This window comes from Vulpes lagopus, chromosome 24, assembly GCF_018345385.1.
Source record: "Vulpes lagopus strain Blue_001 chromosome 24, ASM1834538v1, whole genome shotgun sequence".
NCBI classification, from domain to species: domain Eukaryota; kingdom Metazoa; phylum Chordata; class Mammalia; order Carnivora; family Canidae; genus Vulpes; species Vulpes lagopus.
In genome coordinates, this window is record NC_054847.1 from 4,279,072 (window position 1) to 4,296,541 (window position 17,470).

The following is a 17,470-nucleotide window of genomic DNA, read 5'->3' on the forward strand; positions in this document are numbered from 1 at the left end:
AGATGATAAGGCCCAGGCTGGAAGGAAATATTTGCAAAATAACTGATGAAAGACTGTTAGCCAAAATGCATAAATTACCCTTAGAACTCAATATTAGGAAAACAGTCAATTTAAAAATGGGCTTAAGACCTGAGTAGACACCTCATCAAAGAAGATACATAGTTGTAAAATATTCAAATGAAAAATGCTCTGTATTGTACGTCATCAGGGGAGTACATATTAAAACAACAATGAAGGGCACGGGTGGCTCTTTGGTCGAGTATCTGCCTTTGGCTCAGGCGTGATTCCGTGGTCCTGTGATTGAGTCCTGCTTCAGGCTCCCTTAGGGAACCTGCTTCTCCCTCTGCCTATGTCTCTGCTTCTCTCTGTGTCTCTCATGAATAAATAAATAAAATATTTAAAAAACAACAAGATACTTCTACATGTCTATTAGAATGGCCAAATTTGGAGCAATACCCAATGCTGGCAAGGATGCAGAGCAATAAAAATTCTCATTCACTGCTAACGCGAATGCAAACTGGTGTAGTTTGGCAATTTCTTAAAAACAAACAAACAAACAAAACCCTCTTTTTAGATGTTCCAGCAATTGCACTCTTTTATATTTATCCAAATGAATTAAAAACTATGTCCAAGGGGAAAAAGAGTCCACAAGGTATGTCCATAGATGTTCACAGCAGCTTCAGTCATAATTGTCAGATCTTGGAAGAAACCAAGGTATCTTTCAGTAAATGAATGGTTAAACAAACTGTGGTGCATTCCAGACAATGAAATTTAGCAGTAAAAAAAGAAATGCTCAAGTATGGAAAGATATGGGGAAAACTTAGATGCCTATTACTAAGAAATAGAAGCTAATCAGAAAAGGCTACATACTGTATGATTCCAATTATATCACACTTGGAGAAAGGCAAAACAGTAAAATAATCAGAAGCTGCCAGGAATTAGGGGGTAAGGAAAAACAAATCTGTGAAGCACAGAATGTTTTTAGGCTAGTGAAACTATTCTATGGTGCTATCATGGTAAACATATGTTACTATACATTTGTCAAACCCATAGAGTAAACCCTAATATAAATTGTACACGTTGAGTCCTAATGATATGCCAAAGTAGCATCAATTGTAACAAATATGCCACTCAGGTGGGGGGATGTTGCTGATAGGGAATGCTAGCATGTGCTGTAGCAAGGAGTAAATGGGAACTCTCTGTACTTTTCACTCAATTTTTCTGTGAATCTAAAACTACACTAAAAAATTGTTTATTAAACTATTTTGAGTGTTTTACAGCTTTCTGAAGAGAGGAAATCTCTCTTCATTCTGTTAAAATTTCTGTTAAGTCTGTTAATTTCTGTTAAAATTTCTGTTAAGTCTCTTCCTTTAATATTTGTTACTCTTATTTCTAACCAGTGATGGCTGATTTGGAAAACAATTTTTATTCAGCAAAATTGCTAATCCATTAGATTAAATTAATTGATTAAAAATCATAGTATTTGTGTTTCTTCCTTTTACATCTTAAATATTTAATTCATTTTATTTTACTTTGGCTTATTGCATGGATTAGTACCTCTAGTACAATGATGAAGAAAAGTAGCATGTTATAAAATCTTTGATTTTTCCTAATTCCACATGGAAAGCTTTATTTCCTCATTAACCACTAAGCATGGTATCTTTTGTTTTTTGTGCGTTTTTTTTTTTTTTTTACGATTTTATTTATTCATGAGAGACACACACAGAGAGAGGCAGAGACACAGGCAGAGGAAGAAGCAGGCTCCCAAGGTGGGACTCGATCCCGGGATTCCAGGATCGTGCCCTGGGCTGAAGGCAAGTGCTAAACCACTGAGCCACACAGGGATCCTCTATCTTTTGTTTTTGTTTTTGGTAGATTAAGGATGCCTTTTATTTTCAGCTTGAAAAGCACTATTTTAAAAACTCAACAAATGGTATATATTATCAAATGTTTTTTACTGCAATTTGTGGAAATGATCACATAAATTTTCCATATATATCAATGTATCTCTATAATAAACCTAAATTATTCATCATGTATTATTCTTTATACATATTGTTATCTTTTGTTTGCTCACATTTTTATGTCTGTGTTCTTAAGTGATACTGGCTTGACATTTTCTTTCTTGTAATGTTCCTGTCCATCCTTAGAATTAAAAATATGCTGACCTCATAAAATAAGTTCCTTTGTTTCCTATCCTTGGGAAAAATTTGCATAAATTAGATTTTTTTTTAATATTCAATAGAATTCACTCATAAAGACAAGAAAGAGAGTCCAGGATTTCCTTTGAGGGAAGATTTTAATTACAGATTAATTTAATAGAAATAAGATAATTCTGATTTTATATTTCTTTTTATTATCAAGCTTTGTAAGAAATTTTTTTTAAATAAATCAATCCATTTCTACTAAGTTTCAAATTTCCTGGGGCACATTTATAATATATGCATCTCTATCTAAATAGATGATTAGAAAGACAAACATAGAAATAGTGTATATTTCAAACTTATTTCTCAGTCTATTTTTTCCTCAAATAAGTCTGGTTATATTTTTAAACATTTTTATAATGAAGGGAAACATCATATAGAAAGTGCATAAGTCATAAATGCATAGTTCAATAAGCATCTCAAAGTGAAGATACTCTTATAACTATCAACCGTGATGAGAAGAAAATATCATCCTCACAAGCAGCTATCCTACTATCTTCTATCGATAAGTAGTTCCTCACATCTCACCAAAGGTAATCAGAAGCCTGGATTCTAATATTATATTATTTGTTATGAATTTTCACTCCTTTAATGGTACCATTTTATGAACAGAATACAGCTGTAGTTTATTTTAATTGCTATAAATTTTTTATCACACAAACATTTCATGATGTAGGAATCCATTCTAATCCTGATAGACATTTGTGTTGTTTCTAGTTTTGGGCTATTATACTAAATTATGCTATGTATGTTTCTGTAGATTTTGGTGCACTCTGGTACATGTAGATCGGGTATGTACCGAAGAATGAAACTGGTTGTCACAGGATAGTGTGTGTCCAATGTCAGTAGATTTTCACAAGTAGGTTTGTAGGATAGTAGTCCTTATGTCTCTTCCTATGCAGTATGGGAATTCCTGTAGCTTTACTTCCTTACCAAAAGTTGGTATAACATAATAATTGTCATTAGCCATTCTGCTGAGTTTTTATTATATCTTATTGTAGAATTAATTTTTTCCCTGATTTTTAATGACATAAAACATGTTTGTTTCTTTTCCTATTATTTTTGAACGATTTATTTATATATTCTATGTATGAGTTCTATTTCAATTACATATGTTTCAAGTACATTTTCCTGCACTTTGGCTTGCCTTTTCTCTTTCCTAATGGTGTTTTCATTAAGAGTTCCTTATCTTAATGTGGTATAATTTATCAATTCCTTCCTCTTAGGATTATTACTCTTTATATCTTGTTTTAAAAAAAGTCCTTTTCTGCCCAGAAGATCTGAAGCTATTATCCTATGTCATCTCGTAGACAATTTATTGTTTTTTTCTTTCAGAAGTAACTTCATTATCCCTCTAGAATTGATTTATATGTAGGCCATGAAGTAGATTATCAATACCTGTATTTCTTTTTAATTGAGGTATAATTAATATATAACATTATATTACATCAGGTGTACAATGTAACAATTTGATACTTGTATATATTCCAAGATTATCACCACAGTAATTCTAGTTAACATCCATCATCATGCATAGTTATAATTTTTTCCTTATGATGAAGACTTTAAAGATCTATTCTCTTAGTGTCTTTCAAATATGCAATACAGTATTATTATCTATAATCAACATGCTGTGCATTAAATCTTCATAACATTCATTTCACAACTGGAAGCTTGTAATTTCTGACCCCCTTAGCCATTTCACCCATTTCCAGCCCCCAATTCTGCCTTGACCAATCTGTTTTCTGTATCTATGAGCTATTTTTTTTAGATTCCACGTCTAGTGAAATTATATGGTATATGTTTTTCTGCCTGCCTTATTTCACTTAGCATAGGGCTCTCAAGATCCATCCATGTTGTCATGAAGGCATGATTTCATTTTTTATGGCAAACTAGGTTTCCACCACACACACACACACACAAATAGTGGAAATATATGCTGGAAATATCTATATTATAATTATATAACTATAATATAATACAATATAAGACACATACACGACATACACACCAGAATCCCTTTATCCATTTATCCATTAGTGAGCACTTAGCTTGCTTCCATATCTTGGAAGCAAGAATTTATTTAGTTAGCAATCCATAGCATGGAATATCTTTCCATTTCTTTATGTTGTCTCAATTTCTTCTATCTGTGTTTTGTAGTTTTCAGAGTACAGGTTTTTAACCTCTTTGGATAAATATTCCTAGGTATTTTATTTTTGGTGCAATTATAATTGGGATGATAAGTTGAAATGTATTACAATTAATAGCTTCTGCTCAGGATGCTGGGTGGCTCTGTGGTCGAGTGTCTGCCTTTGACTCAAGTCATGATCCTGGAGTTCTGGGATGGAGTCCCACATCGGGCTTCCTGCATGGAGCCTGCTTGTCCCTCTGCCTCTGTCTCTAGTTTTCTCTCTCTCTGTCTCTCTGTCTCTCATGAAAAAATAAATAAAATCTTTAAAACATAAATAAATAAATAAATAAATAAATAATAAATAAATACAAAAATAAATAACTTCTTGTCTGTGAAAAACAATGTTAAGAGAATGAGATGATAAGGCCCAGGCTGGAAGAAAATATTTGCAAAATAACTGATGAAAGACTGTTAGCCAAAATGCATAAATTACCCTTAGAACTCAATATTAGGAAAACAGTCAATTTAAAAATGGGCTTAAGACCTGAGTAGACACCTCATCAAAGAAGATACATAGTTGTAAAATATTCAAATGAAAAATGCTCTGTATTGTACGTCATCAGGGGAGTACATATTAAAACAACAATGAAGGGCACGGGTGGCTCTTTGGTCGAGTATCTGCCTTTGGCTCAGGCGTGATCCCGTGGTCCTGTGATTGAGTCCTGCTTCAGGCTCCCTTAGGGAACCTGCTTCTCCCTCTGCCTATGTCTCTGCTTCTCTCTGTGTCTCTCATGAATAAATAAATAAAATATTTAAAAAACAACAAGATACTTCTACATGTCTATTAGAATGGCCAAATTTGGAGCAATACCAAATGCTGGCAAGGATGCAGAGCAATAAGAATTCTCATTCACTGCTAATGTGAATGCAAACTGGTGTAGTTTGGCAATTTCTTAAAAACAAACAAACAAACAAAACCCTGTTTTTAGATGTTCCAGCAATTGCACTCTTTTATATTTATCCAAATGAATTAAAAACTATGTCCAAGGGGAAAAAGAGTCCACAAGGTATGTCCATAGATGTTCACAGCAGCTTCAGTCATAATTGTCAGATCTTGGAAGAAACCAAGGTATCTTTCAGTAAATGAATGGTTAAACAAACTGTGGTGCATTCCAGACAATGAAATTTAGCAGTAAAAAAAGAAATGCTCAAGTATGGAAAGATATGGGGAAAACTTAGATGCCTATTACTAAGAAATAGAAGCTAATCAGAAAAGGCTACATACTGTATGATTCCAATTATATCACACTTGGAGAAAGGCAAAACAGTAAAATAATCAGAAGCTGCCAGGAATTAGGGGGTAAGGAAAAACAAATCTGTGAAGCACAGAATGTTTTTAGGCTAGTGAAACTATTCTATGGTGCTATCATGGTAAACATATGTTACTATACATTTGTCAAACCCATAGAGTAAACCCTAATATAAATTGTACACTTTGAGTCCTAATGATATGCCAAAGTAGCATCAATTGTAACAAATATGCCACTCAGGTGGGGGGATGTTGCTGATAGGGAATGCTAGCATGTGCTGTAGCAAGGAGTAAATGGGAACTCTCTGTACTTTTCACTCAATTTTTCTGTGAATCTAAAACTACACTAAAAAATTGTTTATTAAACTATTTTGAGTGTTTTACAGCTTTCTGAAGAGAGGAAATCTCTCTTCATTCTGTTAAAATTCCTGTTAAGTCTGTTAATTTCTGTTAAAATTTCTGTTAAGTCTCTTCCTTTAATATTTGTTACTCTTATTTCTAACCAGTGATGGCTGATTTGGAAAACAATTTTTATTCAGCAAAATTGCTAATCCATTAGATTAAATTAATTGATTAAAAATCATAGTATTTGTGTTTCTTCCTTTTACATCTTAAATATTTAATTCATTTTATTTTACTTTGGCTTATTGCATGGATTAGTACCTCTAGTACAATGATGAAGAAAAGTAGCATGTTATAAAATCTTTGATTTTTCCTAATTCCACATGGAAAGCTTTATTTCCTCATTAACCACTAAGCATGGTATCTTTTGTTTTTTGTGCGTTTTTTTTTTTTTTTTTACGATTTTATTTATTCATGAGAGACACACACACAGAGAGGCAGAGACACAGGCAGAGGAAGAAGCAGGCTCCCAATGTGGGACTCGATCCCGGGATTCCAGGATCGTGCACTGGGCTGAAGGCAAGTGCTAAACCACTGAGCCACACAGGGATCCTCTATCTTTTGTTTTTGTTTTTGGTAGATTAAGGATGCCTTTTATTTTCAGCTTGAAAAGCACTATTTTAAAAACTCAACAAATGGTATATATTATCAAATGTTTTTTACTGCAATTTGTGGAAATGATCACATAAATTTTCCATATTTATCAATGTATCTCTATAATAAACCTAAATTATTCATCATGTATTATTCTTTATACATATTGTTAGCTTTTGTTTGCTCACATTTTTATGTCTGTGTTCTTAAGTGATACTGGCTTGACATTTTCTTTCTTGTAATGTTCCTGTCTATCCTTAGAATTAAAAATATGCTGACCTCATAAAATAAGTTCCTTTGTTTCCTATCCTTGGGAAAAATTTGCATAAATTATATATATTTTTTAATATTCAATAGAATTCACTCATAAAGACAAGAAAGAGAGTCCAGGATTTCCTTTGAGGGAAGATTTTAATTACAGATTAATTTAATAGAAATAAGATGATTCTGATTTTATATTTCTTTTTATTATCAAGCTTTGTAAGAATTTTTTTTAAATAAATCAATCCATTTCTACTAAGTTTCAAATTTCCTGGGGCACATTTATAATATATGCATCTCTATCTAAATAGATGATTAGAAAGACAAACATAGAAATAGTGTATATTTCAAACTTATTTCTCAGTCTATTTTTTCCTCAAATAAGTCTGGTTATATTTTTAAACATTTTTATAATGAAGGGAAACATCATATAGAAAGTGCATAAGTCATAAATGCATAGTTCAATAAGCATCTCAAAGTGAAGATACTCATAACTATCAACCCTGATGAGAAGAAAATATCATCCTCACAAGCAGCTATCCTACTATCTTCTATCGATAAGTAGTTCCTCACATCTCACCAAAGGTAATCAGAAGCCTGGATTCTAATATTATATTATTTGTTATGAATTTTCACTCCTTTAATGGTACCATTTTATGAACAGAATACAGCTGTAGTTTATTTTAATTGCTATAAATTTTTTATCACACAAACATTTCATGATGTAGGAATCCATTCTAATCCTGATAGACATTTGTGTTGTTTCTAGTTTTGGGCTATTATACTAAATTATGCTATGTATGTTTCTGTAGATTTTGGTGCACTCTGGTACATGTAGATCGGGTATGTACCTAAGAATGAAACTGGTTGTCACAGGATAGTGTGTGTCCAATGTCAGTAGATTTTCACAAGTAGGTTTGTAGGATAGTAGTCCTCATGTCTCTTCCTATGCAGTATGGGAATTCCTATAGCTTTACTTCCTTACCAAAAGTTGGTATAACATAATAATTGTCATTAGCCATTCTGCTGAGTTTTTATTATATCTTATTGTAGAATTAATTTTTCCCTGATTTTTAATGACATAAAACATGTTTGTTTCTTTTCCTATTATTTTTGAACGATTTATTTATATATTCTATGTATGAACTCTATTTCAATTACATATGTTTCAAGTACATTTTCCTGCGCTTTGGCTTGCCTTTTCTCTTTCCTAATGGTGTTTTCATTAAGAGTTCCTTATCTTAATGTGGTATAATTTATCAATTCCTTCCTCTTAGGATTATTACTCTTTATATCTTGTTTTAAAAAAAGTCCTTTTCTGCCCAGAAGATCTGAAGCTATTATCCTATGTCATCTCGTAGACAATTTATTGTTTTTTTCTTTCAGAAGTAACTTCATTATCCCTCTAGAATTGATTTACATGTAGGCCATGAAGTAGATTATCAATACCTGTATTTCTTTTTAATTGAGGTATAATTAATATATAACATTATATTACATCAGGTGTACAATGTAACAATTTGATACTTGTATATATTCCAAGATTATCACCACAGTAATTCTAGTTAACATCCATCATCATGCATAGTTATAATTTTTTCCTTATGATGAAGACTTTAAAGATCTATTCTCTTAGTGTCTTTCAAATATGCAATACAGTATTATTATCTATAATCAACATGCTGTGCATTAAATCTTCATAACATTCATTTCACAACTGGAAGCTTGTAATTTCTGACCCCCTTAGCCATTTCACCCATTTCCAGCCCCCAATTCTGCCTTGACCAATCTGTTTTCTGTATCTATGAGCTATTTTTTTTAGATTCCACGTCTAGTGAAATTATATGGTATATGTTTTTCTGCCTGCCTTATTTCACTTAGCATAGGGCTCTCAAGATCCATCCATGTTGTCATGAAGGCATGATTTCATTTTTTATGGCAAACTAGGTTTCCACCACACACACACACACACAAATAGTGGAAATATATGCTGGAAATATCTATATTATAATTATATAACTATAATATAATACAATATAAGACACATACACGACATACACACCAGAATCCCTTTATCCATTTATCCATTAGTGAGCACTTAGCTTGCTTCCATATCTTGGAAGCAAGAATTTATTTAGTTAGCAATCCATAGCATGGAATATCTTTCCATTTCTTTATGTTGTCTCAATTTCTTCTATCTGTGTTTTGTAGTTTTCAGAGTACAGGTTTTTAACCTCTTTGGATAAATATTCCTAGGTATTTTATTTTTGGTGCAATTATAATTGGGATCGTTTTCTTAATTTCTTTTTCTGCTGCTTCATCATTTGTGTATAGAAATGCAAGAGAGGGGGATCCCTGGGTGGCTCAGTGGTTTAGTGCCTGCCTTCGGCCCAGGGCATGATCCTGGAGTCCCGTGATCAAGTCCCATGTCAGGCTCCCTGCATGGAGCCTGCTTCTCCCTCTGCCTGTGTCTCTGCCTCTCTCTCTGTCTCTCTGTGTCTCTCATGTATGAATAAATTTAAAAAATCTTTAAAAAAAAAGAAATGCAATAGATTACTGTACACTGATTTTGTATCCTGAGACTTAACTGAATTCTTTCTTCCCAAACCATACATTTTCTTATTGTTGTCCTCCTCTTCCTCCTCTTTCTTTTTCTCCTTTTCCTCCTCCTACCCCTTCCTCTTCATGCCCTATAACCTCCTATTTAATTTTGATTAGAAATAATAGTAACTAAGATCTTTTCCTATTCCTCATTTCAAGGAGAAAGATTTTAATATTTAAATACTATGAATAATGTTTGTTATAGCTTTTATATACATTTTATGAGAATGAGTAAGATTCCCTTTATTAGTTCATTAAGGGTTTCCTATTATTAAGAACCTATTTCTTTTTGATAAGGTATGGAATTATATGATATTGTTTTTCTTGGCATTTACTGAGATTATCATATATATTTTTTAATCCTTTATTCTGTTAGATGCAATGGAATACATTGATTAATTTTAGATTATTAAAATAATCTTACATTTCTGAAAATACTAGGCTTTTTCAAGGTATGTGATTTTTATACATTGCAGAATTTAATAAGCTAATATTTCATAGAATTTTTGAGTATAGTAGACATCAAATCTACATAGTAGATTTATGAGAGGATTTCACTGCTGTTTTCCTTTCTTTTAATCTTATTAGTGGGTTTTTGTATCCAGTATTTTTCTTCTTTAAAGTTTAGCAGAATTTAGGTGAAACCAAATGAGCATAATGATTATTTTTTTGTGTGAAACGAAAGTGGTGTTGGATATATTATAATCTTTTTTAATATTGTAAGCTTATTCAGTTTTTTTCTTTCTGATTAGATCACTTTTGATAAGCTGTGTATTTCAGAATATTTTTCCAATTTGTCTACATTTTTGAGTTGTTGAAATAAATTAATTTCTAGTGTAATTTTGTAATGTCTATAGTATCTGAGAATATGAGATTATGTGCCCTCCTTTTCATTTCTGATATTGGGTATTTGTACCTTCTCTTTCTCTGTCTCTCCTTCATACACACCAGGGTTTCATAAATTGTGTTAACTTTTCTGTGCACCCAACTTTTGGATTTGTTAATCTATTCTATTAATTTATATATATTTTTGTCTATTTATTTACTTTCTAAGTAACTGATTTATTTCTAATGTCTTTATATTAAACCTGCTGTCTAAATGCCATTCTTTCTCTAATTTCTTCAGTTGGATATTAAAAGTATGCATTTTTTTAAACTTACTTTAAGAAACACACAAACAGAGCACTTGGATGGCTCAATCAGGTAAGTGTCTGCCTTCAGCTCAGGTCGTGATCCTAGGGTCCTGGGATTGAGCCCTGTGTGGGGCTCCCTGCTTACTGGAGAGTCTGCTTCTTTCCCTCTGCCTCTCCCTGGCTCTCTCTCAAATAAATACATGAGACCTTTTATTAAAAAAAGAAACACACACACTCATTTAAAATTATACATTTCTTTGGAAGTGAAGCCTTGTCATGTAGCTGTGTGTGTTTGTGTACATATTCAAAACATATAATAATTTCCATTGTAATATCTTTGACCTATAGTTTATTACAAAAGTTGTTTCTTCTAAGTCCATAGACATTTTCTAGATTTTTAAAACTATTTTTTGCTTCCTTATTCTGTAATCAGAGAATATATTCTTTATGATTTAAGTTATTTGATATTTGTTAAGCCTTGTTTTGCAGCCTAGTGCATAGTTAATTTTGATAAAATATTCTATCTTTGACTTACTTATAATTGTTTGTTTTGAGTTACTTAATTACGTGTTTTAAAATATTTGTAGGTAAGGGACTCCTGGGTGGCTCAGTGGTTGAGCATCTGCTTTTGGCTGAAGTCATGATCTGGGGGTCCTGGGATCTAGTCCCACATCATGCTACCCATAGGGAGCCTGCTTTTCCCTCTGCCTCTCTCTGTGTCTCTCATGAATAACTAAATAAAATCTTTTTAAAAATATATGAAATGTAGGTTAAAAATATAAAATAAAATAAAATGTTTGCAGGTATATATCTCATTAATACTGTCATTTAAAAGTTTATGTCTATATATTTTAGGCTATGTTAATAATTGCATACGTTAAAATTATCATATTTGGCCTTGAATTAAAACTTTTATTGCCATGAAATATTACACCATATATTTGGTAACGCTGCTTGCTCAGAAGCCTACTTTATCTGATCATAATATAGTTATTCTAATGCTTTTGATGAGTACTTGTATATTATAATATGTTTCATTCTTTAAACCTATCTGTATAAAAATTTACTGCCACGTAGTAGTATTTTCTTATTTTATCCAGTTAGGCAATGTGTATGTTTTAATTCGAACTTACTCTGCATACATTGGTTTAAATGATGGGCATATGTGGACTTAAATATACTTCTGTTTGCTTACTGTTTGCTCCAGTTATTCTACATTCTTCTTTATGTTTTATCCTGCCACTTTTTTATTGATTAATATTTTATCATTTTGTATTTCTCCTCTATTCACTGTTTAATGCCTTAGTTTCATTCATTTACTTTACATAATTAATTTAATGGTTACCCTAGATATTGCAACATATATATTTCTTGATTAAAATCTAATAAAATTTGGTTATAATCTCTTGTACCACATGTAACCAGTTTATGTTTGTACCATGTCTTCACTTGGAATGTAATTCCTTCTGCTTATGTAATTTTAAGTGGACCATCTTTTAAAAATATTTTTTGAATATCCTTAAGAAACTTGTAAATTTAGTTTCCTTTTCTTTAGTGTTCCTTATTATGTATATATAATTTCTCTTTTTCTTTTTAGTTTTCAGCAGATTTAACATAATTTTCTAAAATATGATTTTCTTTGAATTCATCCTAGTATAGGTTAATAGTGCTTTGTTTTTATCAGTCTGTGAAACTTTTAGCCAATTTCTCATCAAATAGAGGATCTTCGTTTATCCTTGCTCTCCAATTAACATTAATCTTTTCATTTTATTTGTTTTTGTATCCTCTGTGCTTTATTCTATGTATTTTCTTATAACTTATTTTTCATTTTAATAATTAATTTAATGTATATTATTTATGCTGCTGAACTTATTTATGCTGCTGAACTTATTCTTCAAATGCCTAATTTAGTCACTTTTTCTTTTTTAATTTTAGAATTTGTGTTGGATTAATTTTTATATTATTTCCAGTCCTCTACTGAAATTCTCAATCTTTTCTTTAGCTTTCCTTAACATATGGAATCTGGCTATCTTAAATGATTCTGATGACTTCATTTTAACCTAGGAATCTACTTTTATTTTGTATTATTTTCTAAGCTTACAGTCACATTATATCTTGTCTCCTCATTTGCCTGATTACTTTGAAGTAGTTAAAACTATGGGAATAATTTGAGAATGAGGACGATATTTTGTTCCTCTGTAGATAATTCAGCTTTGAACTTAAAAACATAAAGGTAATAACATTCCGTGATAATCTGTTTTTGAAAGGATTTTATTTATTTATTCATGGGAGATGCAGAGAGAGAGAGGCAGAGACATAGGCAGAGGGAGAAGCAGGCTCCTTGGGGGGAGCCCAATGTGGCACTCGATCCCAGGACCCCAGGATGACGACCTGAACTGAAGGCAGATGCTCAAACACTGAGCCACCCAGGCATCCTATTCCATGATAATCATAATCTAATTTTTGGTTAATGAGTTTATTTAAAACTGGGTTTCACTATTTCATTTTTATAAGATAGTATAATTTTCAATTTGTGTTCTAATTTAGCATTATCCATGGGCTGCATCTTAAAGATTTTTCAGAGCATATCCCCCTTTCCTGGTGTTTTCTAAATTCTAATTTTTGTCCCTACCTCATGAGCTTCTCAAATGGTTTAAGTTTTAATATTCTCAGAGTCTCAGTAGAATTTTCCAGATTTGACAGATGCCTCCAGAGTTAATGGGATCCCAAATGATAGCTTATGTCTCCAAGATATATTTTCCCTAGATCTTATCCAGTAATATTTCAGTCTAATTTTACTTTATTTTGTTTTACTTTTCTTTTTCTTTAGGTTTAATTGTTCTCACCAAGAGAATTGAACCAACTTATTTGGTAAGCCATTATTGGAAACATCTGACTTAGATTGTTAAGGAAATTAGCAGAGTGTCTATATGGTCCTCTAGGTAAACCCAAGTGAGTTACTTCATCAAATCCAGTAAGTTGCCTTAGCAATAACTTAATTTTTTATTTCAAATTATATATGATTTATTTTCCAAGCAGGACCTAAATTCCAGTCTATCACTAATTAATAAGACAATCAACCAGACATATATATTTTACTATCCTCTCAGAATTGCTAAAAAATACTGTTAATTTTTTTGGGAAAAAAAGGTAGTTATTTTATAGTTGCTGAGTTACTCAAAATCTTTAATTTACGATTATATTTTCATAAAATATACTTCTTTTGACAGATTTTTATTTGCCATATTAACCAGATAAACTAAAAATTGGTTAGTACATCTAGAAAGTCAGTAAAAATATAACAGAACTTGATAGTTTTGCGTGCATATTTATGTGTATTTGTCTAGTTTTTTTTAAATAAGTATATCAGCTGTTACAAAGTTATGTATGTAGCCCAAAGATAAAAGAATCAATGCATAAATAAATAAGGTTTTGAATACATTTTAGGGAAGAGGAAAGCACCAAAATAGGAAATATTCAAATCTGCCTATTTGAAATGGCAATTATTTGGCATTCTAATTATGAAGCTAAAGCACCATTTTTAAATAAATTTATTTAGGAATTTTAGTGTTTGCTTGATAACCAGAATGCAGTGCAATATGTGTTTACAGTTATGTTATTGGCTCCCAGTCCTGCAACATCTGAGAGAATTTGAAAGAATATAAATTAATTGGAATCCAGCATAAATTAAAGATATTCTAAGAATCTTAATGAAATTCCAAGCCAGGTTTTATTATGTATTTGTTTGTTTATGCATATATCTATTTTATAGAGTAATATACTTCAAGATTCTAACATGAAAACATGGTCAATATATGTCCTGTGATCCAGTTGTTTCTCTCTTTAATCTCACTAATATACAATGAGGCATTTATTATGCTGTTTATCTTTGTGTTTTTCATAGAATCATCTGTGTGAGAATTTATAGAACAAGCATGCTGATTTATCTCAGTGTTCTCTACTTTGCCATCGTTTACATAGAAACCTCACAGTGTAATGGAAGACCATGGATTTTCTAGTACAAGTCTTATATCTGACTCATGACTACAGGGATTTCTTAAGTTTTCTGTTTCTTGAGAACTATCATCGGAAAGGATTTTGTAGGGTTAAACACGTCAGTAGACATTGAAAAAACTTCTAATTCTCTTTGCTTTTCCTTGACCCTAACATATATTCCTATTCTAAAGTAGAAGACCTCTCATTATATTTTTTAATGAACATTTTAAAATCATTTCCTATGTTTTTTTTTTAAATCTTCCAAAAGGTAAACATGGTATTACAAAAGACAGCTCACTGGACTTGAAATCAAAAAAAAAAAAATTTAATGAATCTTTTCTCTGATACTTATTAATTGTGTGACCTTGCACAGTTACTTTATCTTCTTATTCTTATGTTCCTCATCTTTAAATGGGGTTAAAGATGTTTATCTAATGGGATGGCTACAAAGATTAAATGAGACACTATATAAAGAATCTTTAACCTATTACTGGCAGATTTATGAGTTCATGAGTCCTCCTTTCCACTTTTCTCTTTTAAGAGCAGGCTTTATATTTTTGCCCTAAATATTTCATTCCTCACTAACTTATCGCCTAGATGGATTGTATCCATGGCTGATTAGGAAGACCATTTTTTAAGTATAAATCAATATGCTCTTTTCTTGTTGTTTTCCTCATCTTTCATTTCACAAAAACATTTTCGGAACCTACTCCACATCAGACACAAATCTGGATGCTTAGATCAAAGTAAAAAACAAGCAAACAATAAAAACACTTCTTCTCCAGAACTTGAGAATCATCTGATCAATGTATGACTTATTCATATACTTGTAGAGTAATATACTTCAAACTTCTAATATGAAATCATGTTCAATATATGCCTTTTGTTGTATCTAGTTGTTTTTCTATTTAATCTGAAATTTCTGGTATTTTTAAGCCCCATTGCTTCTATATGGTTAAAAATGAGTGTTAAGTCTTTACCTCATTAACCATGTGCACAAGTGCAAAAACGCAGATATACAAGATGAAAACAGAAAATAATCATGGAGGTGAGAAAGACAGTGACAGCCTTTACATAGTTATATGTTGTACTCTTTCTTTACACCCACAACCCAGTCAGTGTCTTATTCTTTGAGGGAGTGATGTTTTCTATTGGGGCACAGGACCAGGAAACAATTTTTGTCTTTGGTTCATAGTTGGTAGAAGAGGTAGGTATAGAGGGGAGATACACTCCTTAGCAAGGTATACCAGACACTTCCTCTATGACATTCTTATGCACCCTGCATACTTTAGTCTCATTTATATCCCTGATGCATCCTGAACGCCCTATGAATTACTTATTATTCTGTATATCTGTACATGTGCATACAGTTGATAGAGTGAAGGTTAAACACCCATTTCAACCATTTAAAAGCAATATGGCTTCTTTATTAGAAGAGAAACAATAGAATAACAAAAAAAAACTTGAAAAAGAAAAATAAACCTGAAGTACTCACACTTTCTATTTTCAAAACTCACTACAAAGCTAAGCTACAGTAATCAAAGCAATGTGGTACTGGCATAAACACTAACATATAGACTGATGGAACAGAATAGACAGCTCAAAAATAAACTCTCAGAGATATGGTCACATAATCTTTGACAAAGATGTCAAGATCATTCAGTGGGAGACAGGTACTCTTTCCCACAAATGTGCTAAGAAAACTGGATAAGAATTATATGAACAAAGGGTAGTGGGAGGGGAGGCGGGCGGGGGGATGGAGTAACTGGGTGATGGGCATTGAAGAGGGCACTTGATGGGATGAGCACTGGGTGTTATACTATATGTTGGCAAATCGAACTTCAATGATATATATATATATATATATATATATATATGTTTGTGTGTGTGTGTGTGTGTGTGCGTGTATATATATATATATATACTATACTGACTTACCTAACAACACATACGAAAACTAAAAATTCATTGAAGACCTAAATGTCAGACTTAAAACTAAAAAATTCTTAGAAAAAAATGGGGCAAAAGCTGTATAATATTGAATATGGTAATGATTTCTCTTTTTTAAAAAAAGATTTTATTTATTTATTCATGAAAGACACAGAGAGAGAGAGAGAGAGAGGCAGAGACACAGGCAGAGGGAGAAGCAGGCTCCTTATGGGAAGCCTCATGTGAGACTTGATCCCAGGACCCAGGATCATGACCTGAGCCAAAGGCAGCCACTCAACCACTGAGCCACCCAGGCACCCCGGGTAATAATTTCTTAAATAAAGGACCAATGTTATAGGCAACAAAAGAAAAAAAAATAAACAAATTGGAATTGATAAAATTTTTAAAAATTTGTACATCAAAATATATCAACAAAGCAAAAAGACAACTCAGAGTGTGGGAGAAAATATTTTAAAATAATATATATGAATAGGGATTGATATCTAGAATATAGACAGAAACTCCTAAACTTATCAACAACAAAAAACAAACATCTTAATTCAAAAATGGACAAAAAACTTGGACAGATATTTTTTCAAAGAAGATATACAAAAGGTCAATAAGCAGATGAAAATATGCTCAACATCACTAATTATTAAGGAATTGCAAATCAAAACTATGAGATATTACCTGATATCCATTAAGATGGCTATCAAAACAAACAAAAAACAGAAAATATGAACTATTAGCAAGGATGTGGAGAAATTGGAATTCTTGTGCACCCTTGGTAGGAATGTAAAATGGTACAACTACAATGGAAAACCATATGGTGGTTCCTCAAAAAATCAAAAATATAATTATCTAGCAATTCTATTTCTGGGCATATATCCATAAAATTTGAAAGCAGAGT